Source organism: Triticum aestivum, chromosome 3B (genome assembly GCF_018294505.1).
Source record: "Triticum aestivum cultivar Chinese Spring chromosome 3B, IWGSC CS RefSeq v2.1, whole genome shotgun sequence".
Taxonomy (NCBI): Eukaryota; Viridiplantae; Streptophyta; class Magnoliopsida; order Poales; family Poaceae; genus Triticum; species Triticum aestivum.
The window spans coordinates 463,123,443-463,136,874 of record NC_057801.1 but is presented as its reverse complement, the minus strand read 5'-3'; positions in this window follow the sequence as shown (position 1 = coordinate 463,136,874).

Below are 13,432 nucleotides of genomic sequence, written 5' to 3'. Positions count from 1 at the left end.
TGCTACTCCGTGACTGGGTAGTTACAAAGGTAGGTTTCGGGTTTGTCCAGTCCCATGCTGCGAAACATGGTCGAGGAAGATGGGATTTGCCCCTCCAACCAGGAGAGCTATACTCTGGGCCCCTCCTGTGATCCGACAAGGATAAGCATAGCCATGCGATAAGGATTATGAGATAATCCGGTTTGTGGTCAGTATCACTGTAACGAGAAAGAGGTCGGGCTAGTACAAGGATGACAGTCTCGCCTTGAGCCCAACAACATATATCGTGCGGCAAAGGGGACAGAAGTGTGACACGTTGTACAGGTTCGCCTAACCAGCTTCATAGTCTGCTTGGTGGTCGGCACGCCTTGCTAGAGGCCGCTACCAACCATGCAGATCGGAGGTGATCCGAACTGTGACCAAGCCGACTTGAACCTAAGGGGTCGCACGCTTAAGGGAAGGAACCTACGAGGTCGGATCCGAAGACACTGGTCGGATGCGATCCGAGCTGTATTCGGATTGTGGCCGAGTAGACTTGTGGGCTTTAGGGTCCGTGCGAGGCCGAAGTGTTGAGCCAGCAATGGACGCCTATATAAGGTGGAGGTGCGGCGCACTTATGTGGTTGATCGCTTCAGCGCCGTCGTTAGGGCTTTGCATGTGTTGCAACTAGCCACCTCCACGTGCCACCGTTTGTGTGATCGGACCTAGCAGTCCGCCGCACGGTGTTCCTCCTGCATGCGCGGATACCGTCAGAGACGGTGCACTTGCGCCGCTCCGGCGAACTTGTACGAGGGATCAGACGACCGACTGTTTGAGGGAGATCGGACGAGGAGGAGACGATCCACGCGGACGCGCTGCCCCCAACTCTTCTTCTGCTGCACGGCACTGCGCGTCTAGTGGTAACAATCTGTGATCCATCTCCCGTAGCATGTTCTTGGTTGTTCTGCGCGTAGGAAGTTTTAATTTGTAGTCGATGCAACCTACTGTAGATCCCAACAGCTATGCTCCCTGGCAACGGCGCCAGAAAAAGGTCTTGATAACCCACAAGTATAGGGGATCGCAAAAGTTTTCGAGGGTAGAGTACTCAACCCGAATTTATTGATTCGACACAAGGGGAGCCAAAGAATATTTGCAAGTATTAGCAGCTGAGTTGTCAATTCAACCACACCTGTAGATTAATTATCTATAGAAAAGTGATCATTAGCAAAGTAGTATGATAGTTTTGATAGTAGTAGCAATAAAAATAGTAACAGTAACAGTGATAGCAATGGTTTTGTAGAAAGTGCAATAGTGACAGTAGCAGTAGTAACTTAGCGAGAACAATAAGAGAGAAATTCGTAGGCATTGGATCGGTGAATTCATTGGATGATATTCATCATATAACAGTCATAACCTAGGGTGATATGGCACTAGCTCCAGTTCATAAATATAATGTAGGCATGTATTCCGTAAATAGTCATACGTGCTTATGGAAAGAACTTGCATGACATGTTTTGTCCTACCCTCCCGTGCCAGCAGGGTCCTATTGGAAACTAAGGGATATTAAGGTCTACTTTTAATAGAGAACCGGAACAAAGCATTAACACACGATAAATACATGAACTCCTCAAACTACGGTCATCACCGGGAAGTGTCCCGACTTCTGTCTCTCCGGGTTTGCCGGATCATAACATGTAGTAGGTGACTATAACTTGCAAGATCGGATCTAGAACATAGATATAATGGTGATAACATAAATGGTTCAGATATGAAATCATGGCACCCGGGCCCAAAGTGACAAGCATTAAGCATGGAAAAGTCATAGCAACATCAATCTCAGAACATAATGGATACTAGGGATCAAGCCCTAACAAAACTAACTCGATTACATGATGAATCTCATCCAACTCCTCACCGACTAGCGAGCCTAGAAAGGAATTACTCACTCCCGGAGGGGAGCATCATGGAATTGGCGATGGAGAAGGGTTGGTGATGAAAAAGATCTAAGATCCCCCTCTCCGGAGCCCCAAACGGACTCCAGATCTGGCCTCCCGATGAAGAACAGGAGGTGGCGGCGGCTCCGTCTCATGAAACGCGATAATTCTTTCTCCTTGATTTTTCTCTCCGAAAATATGACTTTATAGTATCAGGGTTGGAGTCTGCCGGGCCACCAAGTGGGGACAACCCACCTGGACGCACCTGGAGGGGGGCACCTTGGTGGGTTGTGCCCACCCAGGTGCCCCCCTCTGGTGGTTCTTAGCTCCAGAAGTTCTACCTTACTGTATAAAATATCCTTGCAAAGTTTCATACCAATCCGAGAACTTTTATTTCTACACAAAAACAACACCATGGAGTTCTGCTAAAAACAATATCAATCTGGGTTAGTTTCATTTAAATCATGCAAATTAGAGTCCAAAACAAGAGGAAAGCGTTAGGAAAAGTAGATACGTTGGAGACGTATCATATGGCGTACCTTAGGAATTAATGTGATTGAAGTTTCATTTAGGCCAGCAGGTAGCTCACCACCATTCAGAAAGTCAAGCACCGCTAGGACTATGTCATGCCTTAGTAGTTCCCAGTGACATTGATAAAAGCCTGCTGTAAATCCGTCCACCCCGGCACTCTGAACGGGGCCATCTGAAATAATGCATCATGGATCTCTTGAGCTTTGAATGGTTTACACAGAATATCGTTCATAGCCGGTAATACCAGGCTTGGAACATGCGATAATAACTCCTCACTATTGCTCTAACCTTGAGATGTGTATAGAGCTTTATAAAATGGAAGGATTTCTTCCTTGTCCTCATCTCTAGAGGAACAAACCGAGCCATCCACACACTGCAGATTAGCGATCTTGTTAATGCGCTGACATTGCTTTGCTTGCGCCTGGAAATAGGCCGTGTTGCGGTCCCCTGGCTGGAGCCAAGGTACGCGAGAATGCTGTTTCAACCATATCTCCTCTAGTCTAAGAGCTTCTCGGAACTTGAGCATGGTAGCTTTCTCTTCCTCTGAAGGACCCCGACCAACAGACTAACACCTCAACCTCTCAAGCCACTTTTGTAGTTTTCGGACTGTCCTTGTTAAGCACCCAAATTCTTGAAATCCCCAAGTCACCAACCTACATTATAGAGCATCTAGGGAGCTCATTACACCAAGCAGACCTGGCTGTCTTGCTTGTGCTCGCCAAGTTTTAGTAACTAGCTGTTCGTAATCACTATGAGACTGCCAAATGTTCTCATAGCGGAAAGGTTTTAAAGTATGTCGATTGTTGTTGGAGGAATGGCGTCGAAAGCTAGTTTGCACAAAGCAATGGCCTGAATCCACCAAACAGATGTGGCGCACTTTAACATACTCAAAAATCTGTCTGAATTCCTCATTAGCAAAGGATCGAACTAGCCGGGTTTTAACATTTGCGTTGTCGGGTTGTCGGTTGTCCCATGTGTAAGCCATCTTGGAATGCAAAATCGTCGTTGACATCGTGAAAGGCTCTCATCTGCCATTCTAGTCGAGTTGTCCGACTGAAATGCTCTTCCCGCTATAGGGTTTCATTGAAAACACCCATACATAACCATGCTGCATGCGGTAGTGTACGTAGGGTATGGAGGAAGCGCCAACTATGATGCCTGTTTCTGCTCTTGGCACTCCATAGAAACCGATGAGTCTCCAGTTCACCGAGGTGTCCAAAGCATCGCGCACCACAACATCAATATGGGCCGAGCTATAGTTCTTGAGCTCTACTTTAGCATCTTTGGACCAGAAGATTCCAATGCCTCCACTTAATCCAACACTGTCAACAACAAAATCAACCCGCAAACCCCAAGATCTGCTGCAATCTCTCTACACATTTCCCTCTAATGTTTGTTTCCATGACAAAAACTAGAGCAGGCCCTTCTTGCTTCACAACACTAGAAGCTCACAAACTGCCTCGGGGTTCCCAACACCCCGGCAGTTCCAACTTAGGGAAATAATTGGGTTGGGCAGGGCTTCCTAGCAGCCTCTGCCGAAGTATCAGAATTGGTAGGAGTGCGTTTCTTCTTCTTTGGTTCTCGCATTGTACCATCATCCTCAGAAAACCCTCCATCCTTAGTGACAGCCGTAGCTGCGTTCTCCATCCCTTCCAGATCATTTGCTACATGATTTGTGAGGAGGGGGAGCTAACTCTGGGATAAACTTGGGTCGCCCCCCCCCTTGCACTTTGGAGTAGTGTTACACTTAATGAGGGAGTTCACCTTGACACCTGCCTCAGCTGCACTACTAGAGTTCTTGGTCTCGTTCCTGCTGCATTTAGCTGAGTGGGTTTTTGAGCAATCCTCAGAAGATGCAGCTTTCTTCTTCTCGTCCGGCGGCCATAGTCCTTTGCCAAAGGGCAAATCCCCATTTTCATCTCTCGTACCAGGTATCGGACAGAACATATCAGAATGTCTCAAACGACCACACGAAAAGAAAATTTGGGGGATGTTCTCATATTGGATATCATATGGATCTGTAGTGCCCCTCCTTCCAGAATTGATCAAGATCCACCTTCTCAATGGTTTGGCTACGTCTAGAGTGACTCGAACGCATAGGTAGCCACTCCCGCCCCCAAGATCAAAGTGAATCAAACTAGCCTCCTTGTCTATCTACTTTGCGATCGTCTTGCACCATGAGTCATCCCGCAGATTGAAAGGAAGGTTAACAACACGAGCCTAGACTTTCAACTTGTCAAACTTGAGTTCTGACGGGCACATGCACTCGTCGAATTCTAAAAGTATGACTGTGTTCTTGCTGATGTGCCATGGGGATCCGTCCCATACACGATCTCTGTCTCGCTGCGTTCCGAACTCCGCAACAAACATGTTTTCTCCTACTATGCGGAAAGTTAGACCCTTAGGGTTTCCCCATGCAGGTCGAAGAGCATTCGTGATGGTCTGAATGTGGAGTATTTTGCGATGCAAGATCTTCCCCGCCACCATCCACTTCTCTAGCGCCCCCTCAACACGATCATCTAACACCAAGGGCGTCGCCTCTTCCTCTGAGATGTCGAGGTTCCCGAGTTGTTCCTCCAGGCGCGCCCTAGCAGTCCTGGACGACAGCGTCTCCCCCGTTGCCCCGCTGCTGCTCCCGGAGGGTGTCACCATCCCCCATCTGGTAGAACTTCGGTGTGCCCCGCCAATCCGATCTGCGGGCGCCATCAGGTCTGCCAAACCCTAGTCGCCAGAACCTTAGGGTTTCCGGAAAAAAAGTCCAGCGGTCTTGATACGTCTCCAACGTATCTATAATTTTTGATTGTTCCATGCTATTATATTATCTGTTTTGGATGTTTATATGCATTAATATGCTACTTTATATTATTTGTGGGACTAACCTATTAACCTAGAGCCCAGTGCCAGTTTCTATTTTTTCCTTGTTTTTGAGTTTCGTAGAAAAGGAATACTAAACGAAGTCCAAACGAAATAAACCTTCATGATGATTTTTCTTGGACCAGAAGACACCCAAGAGACTTGGAGTTCAAGTCGGAAGAGCCACGAGGCGGCGGCAAGGGTGGAGGGCGCGCTCTAGCGGGGGGGGGGGGGCTACCTTGTGGGCCCCTTGGTAACCTCCTGATCTAGATCTTCCTCCTATATTCCAAAACCCTCAGAAGCATCCACGAAAACACTTTCCACCGCTGCAACCTTCTGTTCCCATGAGATCCCATCTTGGGGCCTTTACCGGCATCCTGCCGGAGGGTGATTCGATCACGGAGGGCATCTACATCAACTCTATTGCCCTTCCGATGAAGCGTGAGTAGTCTACCATAGACCTACGGGTCCACAGCTAGTAGCTAGATGGCTTCTTCTCTCTCTTTGATTCTCAATACCATGTTCTCCTCAATGTTCTTGGAGATCTATCTGATGTAATACTCTTTTGTGGTGTGTTTGTCGAGATCCGATGAATTGTGGATTTATGATCAGCTTATCTATGAATATTATTTGAATTTTCTTTGAATTCTTATATGCATGATTTGATATCTTTGTATTTCTTTTCGAACTGTCGGTTTGGTTTGGCCAACTAGATTGGTATATCTTGCAATGGGAGAGGTGCTTAGCTTTGGGTTCAATCTTGTGTGATTTCACCCAGTGACAAAGTAGGGGTAACGAGACATGTATTGAATTGTTGCCACCGAGGATAAAAAGATGGGGTTTTCATCATATTGCTTGAGTTAATTCATCTACATCATGTCATCTTACTTAAGGCGTTCTTCCATTCTTTATGAACTTAATACTCTAGATGCATGTTGGATAGCGGTCGGTGTGTGGAGTAATAGTAGTAGATGCAGGCAGGAGTCGGTCTACTTGACACGGACGTGCTACCTATATTTCATAATCATTGCCTTGGATATCGTCATAACTTAGCGCTTTTCTATCAATTGCCCGACAGTAATTTATTCACCCATCGTATTATTTGCCTTCAAGAGAGAAGCCTCTTGTGAAACCTATTGCCCCGGGTCTATTTTCCATCATATTAGTTTACGATCTACTATTTTTCAATATTTTATTTTCAGATCTATAAACCAAAAAAATATTTTATCTTTTGTTTAGTTTTATCTATCTCTATCAGATCTCACCTTTGCAAGTGGCCGTAAAGGGACTGACAACCCCTTTATCATGTTGGGTGTAAGTGTTTGATTGTTTGTGTAGGTACATCTATTGGGGACTTGCGCGTCTCTCCTACTAGATTGATACCTTGTTTCTAACTGAGGGAAATACTAATCTATACTATGCTGCATCACCCTTTCAGCCACGGAGTGGTAGCTCACGGAGGCTCGAGGTGCAAACACCTCAGCTCACCGTGCAGCCACAACCGCTGCGTTATCCGCTCAGGCCTCGCTCTCAAGAATATAATATCTTCCATTGTTGTGAACATCAAAGAGAGCGGGTGCAGGCACAAAGGTGTCCACAATGGACCTTTTATTAAACAACAGGTTATAAGTAAAATTATGGGGTTCACCACTAAGGATCTTATGACGTTTCCCAACATAAAAGTCAAGCACTGTGTGGGTGGGATGGGGTCATAAGGCCTAGGTGAAACACCAATCTCTCTTGCTAAGTGTGTGGCATAAATTCCACCATAAAAATATCCACTACCATCATTATGTTGCAATCTACATGCCACTATCACTCCAATGCTATAAATTTGGTCATCGGTTAGAGCGGTGCGAATAAGACTCAAGTCTGGAGCGCAAAGTGTACAACTGTCATGTTTGCCTACAATGCATTTTCCATTAAATAGTGCAAAGTATTGGATTCAGGGAAAATGAATGCTCTCTATTTTCCCTTGAGTCACTCCTCTAGTCTCACCAAAGCAAAGGCTACTCATGAATGTTTCAAACTCCGACCTTGGTGGTTCGTCCAATGAACCCCAAAATGGAATTCGTCTTCGTCTATCGGCAAAATTACTTGAGGCTATATTTTTATTCACCACATGATATGTGTTTTTCTTGGAGCATCTTGTAAGATATGAGTCTTTGCTTTATAGTTTGCCGCAATCATCCTTGTTGTACACACCTTTTGAGAGGGACACACATGAATCATGATTTATTAGAATACTCTATGTGCTTCACTTATATCTTTTGAGATAGGCAATTTTGCTCTAGTGCTTCACTTATATATTTTTAGAGCACAGCGGTGGCTTATTTTGTAGAAATTATTGAACTCTCTTGCTTGACTTATATTGTTTTGAGAGTCTCTCTAAACAACACGGTAATTTTCTTATGTTATGAATTTAGTCCTAATTCACTTATATCTTTTGGAGTAGTTTTTCATTTGCTCTAGTGCTTCACTTATATCATTTTAGAGCGAGATGGTCGTTTTATTTTGAAGAAATAGATGAACTCTCATGCTTCACTTATATTATTTTGAGAGTATTTTAGAACAACATGGTAATTTGCTTGGGTTATAAAATTAGTCCTAATATGATAGGCATCCAAGAGGGATATAATAAAAACTTTCATATAAAGTGCATTGAATACTATGAGAACACCAGACGCTGCGAGAGCTTTTCGACACGACGCACAAGGACGTATGGAAGGTGCTGTTCAAGACCATCGAAGTACCTCCCCCCACTTCCTAGGACCGCGGACTCAGCGCCACACGGCTCGCCAATCCGGTAAGTTCTCTGAACATCACGAGATGTACCTTTCCCCGCATATTCATGGGAGGATTTTAAGTCACCATGCTTATCCAAACAGGATTACCTGGCGACGGTGGAGCGGATCGACTGTCCAGCTCTGCTGATGGAAGATCCAACAACCGCACTCCTGACGGAGATGCTGGTTCCGGCGCCTTACAAGGTGCTGGAAAAGAAGGCCGAAAAGAAGGCCACAGGGACCAGGAAGGGTCTCCGGCGCAAGGTTGCACCGGATGCCTCGTTCGAAGACGATGAGGCGCGCTCCTCCCATGAAGGGGAGGAGAAGAAGAGGAAGGCCGCCCCATCCGGGGAGGCCGGAAGGTCCAAGAAAGCGGTCGCAGGGACCAGGAAAGGTCTCCGGTGTAGGGCTGTAATAGACTCATCGTCCGAGGACGCCGAGGCAGATTCCTCCCACGGAGACGGGGGAAACATGAAGAAATTGACCCTCCCTTCATTGGGGTGGAGAAGAAAAGGAAAGCCGCCCCACAGGGGAAGGCTAGGACGCCAAAGAAGGGAAAGGCATCCCTTCCGGATCACTCCACCATGGCCGCCTACAGTGAAGAGGAGTGGCTGCCTAGGGGCAAGCCCCTGGCAAGATCGTAAGTAGCCGCACTCTGTAATACTTTTCGTGCGCCTTAACTTCATAGTTTTGCAATAACGCCGAACATGCTTATGCAGTCCGGCCGGGTCCCATCTCGGGGTATCCTCTTTGGATGGGTCTCTGAGTGAGTCGGAGATGAATTCACTCCCGACCGCCACCTCCCCTCAGCCCGCGGATGACACTGAAGTGTTGTCCCAAAGGATACCGGAACAGGGGGCGGCAGTTCTAGAGACGCCCCAAGGCGAAATTCCAGATGCTGGGCACATGGGGGGTAAGATCCCCATAGGCTATGCTGACGGGAGCCGTAGCAAGTTGGGCTCCCAGCCGGACACTGCACCGGAACCTCCAAAGATTCTGGATTCAGGTAGGCAGCCCCTCGCTAAGGAGGGCGAGCCGGTCGTGCCGATGACCTCCGGCCCACCGGAAGCATCGGATAATTTGCTGGAAGTGCTTCGCGGCGCTTTCATTGATGAAGAGCACCGTACTCTTATGAGTACGGTGATTGAAAATGTTCGGTCCGCCAAAAGTGGACTGACTGAAGCCTGCACCATCCTCCAAACAGGCTTTGAGGTAAGTAATCAAAAGTGTGAGAAATTATCACCGAATAGACAGTAGCCCCTGATACTCTGTTTTGTGTTCGGAAAGAAAAGCCAAATGGAGGGTCAACTTTTAATCCGCAGGAGTCTAACAATGAATGTCTATGTGAATAAGCAGGTGTTGCTACTGGCCGCTGCTGCCCGCACTGCCGAGGTCGCCGGACTCAAGCGGGACCTAAAGCAGATCGAAGAGGAGCTCAGCCTCATGAAGAGGCAGCTCGAGGAGAACAAGGGTAAGTCATGCCCCGTCCATGTGTCATATAAAACAAAAATTAACGATGTTAACAAAAAGACATCATGATTTTTAATAGGGGCCACGGCCGAAGTGGCGGCCCTGAAGAAAGCGCTATCCAAGGCCGAAGACAAAGCGGCCACGGAGCGCACTGAGCGTGAAAAGCAAGATGCTCGGGTGAGCGAGGTACAACAAGAGCTCTGGGAGTTCGGCAAGAAATTCGATTCTGTGGAGCATGACTTGAAGACGCAAGAGTCTGAGCTTGCAAAGGCCCTCTAGAGTGCGAAAGACGCCAAGGCCGAAGCCCAAAAGGCCCTCCAAGAAATCCAGGCGGCCAAGAAGATAGCGGCGGGTAAGGCATTCATTATGCAAAGCAAGCATGTGGAGGAGACATTTCTTTTACTTACCCGAATTCGGAGCTCTCCAGGGGCATTCGCAGATGTGCCACGCAACATATCGGATGCCACAGAGTTCTGCCGTGCTGAAGAGGGGAGCTCGACGGAGAAGTTGTTCTGGTCCCAGTATACTGGAGCCGAACACCCAATGCCCCTAAGTGACCAACTGAAGCAATTGGTCGAACTCCACAAGGTGGCCGAACTGGCCATGAAGGACCTCATAGTCCGGATGTGTCCTGGTGAGCCCCTGCCCGATAGCTACTTCGGCCTTATAAAGCGGATGGTAAATGCCTGTCCGCGACTTGAAGTTATTAAACGATCCGTCTGTATTGAGGGTGCCCGCCGGGCCTTTGCCCGTGCAAAGATGCATTGGGCCAAACTGGATGCAGAGAAGCTGGTGAAGGATGGACCGCCGGAGGGTAAGGCGCATCGGTACCCCGAGAAATATTAGGATGGCGTTATGAAAGGCGCTCGCCTTGTGGCCGATGAATGTACCAAGGACATAATTTTTGAGTGAATGTACCCATGTCCTTCTGTAATATGAAAACGAATTCGTGTGCGTGATGTAACACTTTTGGATTTAAAATATTACCTTCTGTGCGGCTGTTTATAAAATTCTGAAAGTAGGCCAGTCCTCGGCTTCCGCCCCCATGTAACTAGTACTAGGGTGTCCGTGGAAAACACAAACACTCTTTATCCAAATTCTTGGTCCTTTAAGGAGGTGTTTAGCGCAGCGAACCAGGAAATCGGACTATGCGGCTTTATAACTCTCACTTAGCCATAGAAGTCTATAATTTTAAATTTCGGCAAAGCCCCTAGCAGTCGGAAGACCGAACTTGGGGCGCTTTACACGCCTAAATCGGACAAGGCCGATTCCTTGCCTTAAGCGGAAAAAATCTTTTAGGATTTAGTACCTCTCAAATAGCGACCAGCTCTAGCCACATCATGACATTCAGTTTTCGGCTTTCTCTACTGAGGTGCTCGTAATAGTTCTCCCTGCGCTACCTTAGCCGATATAACGGAGCGTAAGGTACCAAAACAAGGGAGCCGGGCAAACCAAACTATTGACCCAAGACATGATTCGGAGCTAATGCATATAATTCTATAAGTTCGGGGTGCCGCACTGTTGAAAGTGTTTGGACTTCTCTTGCCATGTTATGGGGCACAATAAGAAGCTCCTGGAAAACTGAACGTACCAAAGTGTATGGATGCAATATTAAATAAACATTCAAGGGAAAATATGAAGATAGTAATAATAAGCTGACGTTGTATATTGTTTCCCGTTGTTATTTAAATAATACGTCAAAGCGTATGTGTACAATTAATGTGTTAAGCACAAACAAATAGGACTATTTGACATGTCCTATCCAAGGGCACGCCGCATGCGGGTATGTAAAACAGGTATAACAATCATTAACAGAGACCACTTGGGTATTCCCTTTGTGTGCAAAGCCTCTTGCCTCCTTAGTTTTCCCTCCTGCAATGAGTCCGATGATCAGGTTCTCTGAAGGGGCTGCCCGAAAGTAGGGTCCTGAAAAACAAAGAAGGTTATAAAGGTATGCGGGTCTTGTGGCGGTTGAACCGCACTGTTGACCGCATCGTTGTTGCACCTCCGCCTATGCCCATGGTATTTTGAGTGCGTAATTGTGTACACGCAGCACAAATGCTGCCTGAATGGGGCTGGGGCGAAGGCCGGATTGCTAGTCGCGCTCTTGGCGTGCCTGACGATCCTGTTGCAGAGTACTCCGGACTCGCTGGACGGTGTTCGGGGTTGTCATCGCTGAATTTGCGTGCTGTCGAGAAGGTTGCTTTGTACTTCTGCCGTGAGGGCTGCAGTGTGCTCTTTCGTACGGAGAGAGCGGTTTGTGTTTCCATTGACTGTTATAACCCCGCGAGGTCCTGGCATCTTGAGCTTAAGGTATGCATAGTGTGGTACCATATTGAATCGAGCAAATGCGGTTCGTCCAAGCAGTGCATGATAGCCACTACAGAAAGGGATGATATCAAAGATTAACTCCTCGCTTCAGAAGTTATCTGGAGATCCGAAGACCACTTCCAGTGTTATTGAGCCCGTACAACGGGCCTCTACACCTGGGATTACACCTTTGAAGGTGGTTTTTGTGGGTTTGATCCTTGAGGGATCGATGCCCATTTTGCGCACTCTGTCCTTATAAAGCAGGTTCAGGCTACTGCCACCGTCCATAAGGACTCGCGTGAGGTGGAATCCGTTGATGATTGTGTCAAGGACGAATGCAGCTGATCCACCGTGACGGATGCTAGTAGGGTGGTCCCTGCGGTCACAAGTGATCAGACAGGATGACCATGGGTTGAACTTTGGGGCGACTGGATCCATCGCGTAGATGTCCCTTAGTGCACGCTTTCGTTCCCGTTTGGGAATGTGGGTGGCATAGATCATGTATACTGTTTTTACCTGGGGAGGAAATTTCTTCTGTCCCCCAGTGTTCGGACGCCGGGGCTCCTCGTCATCATCACTGTGCAGCCCCTTGTCCTTGTTTTCGGCATTCAACTTGCCGGCCTGTTTGAACACCCAACAATCTCTGTTAGTGTGGTTGGCTGGCTTATCAGGGGTGCCGTGAATTTGGCACGAGCGGTCGAGTATGCGGTCCAGACTTGACGATCCCGGGTTGTTTTTTATTGAACGGCTTTTTCTGCTGACCGGGTTTTGAGCCGCTGAATCCGGCATTGACTGTCGTATCTTCGGTGTTGTCGCCATTGTTCTGACGCTTATATGTGTTGCGCCATGGCTTGCCGTTACTGTCGCGGACATCTGAAGTGCCAGAGTTTCTTGGCGTGGTGCTACTGGGAGCTAGCCAGCTGTCCTCGCCCGCGCAAAAGCGGGTCATGAGTGTCGTGAGGGCCGCCATGGACTTCGGTTTTTCTTGGCCGAGGTGCCGGGCGAGCCACTCGTCGCGGATATTATGCTTAAAGGCCGCCAGGGCTTCAGCGTCCGGACAGTCAACAATTTGGTTCTTTTTAGTTAGGAACTGATTCCAGAATTTCCTGGCTGACTCTCCAGGTTGTTGGGTAATGTGACTCAAGTCATTAGCATCCGGTGGTCGCACGTAGGTGCCTTGGAAGTTGTCGAGGAACGCGTCTTCCAGGTTTTCCCAACTGCCGATGGAGTTTGCCGGCAGGCTATTCAGCCAGCGTCGGGCCGGTCCTTTGAGCTTAAGGGGAAGATACTTGATGGCGTATAGGTCATCACCGCGGGCCATGTGAATGTGGAGAAGGAAATCTTCGATCCATACCATGGGGTCTATTGTGCCATCGTATGATTCAATGTTTACGGGTTTAAACCCTTCTAGGAATTCGTGGTCCATTACTTCATCAGTGAAGCAGAGGTGGTGTGCAGCGCCTCTATGCCGAGCTATTTCACTGTGCAGTTCGACTAAGTCTGGTCGGTTATGTTCGGCCCGACCGGGCTTGTTGTTAGTGTATCTGGCATGACGGTTATCGTCATGTGTTGGGGCGCGCCCCGCGATCC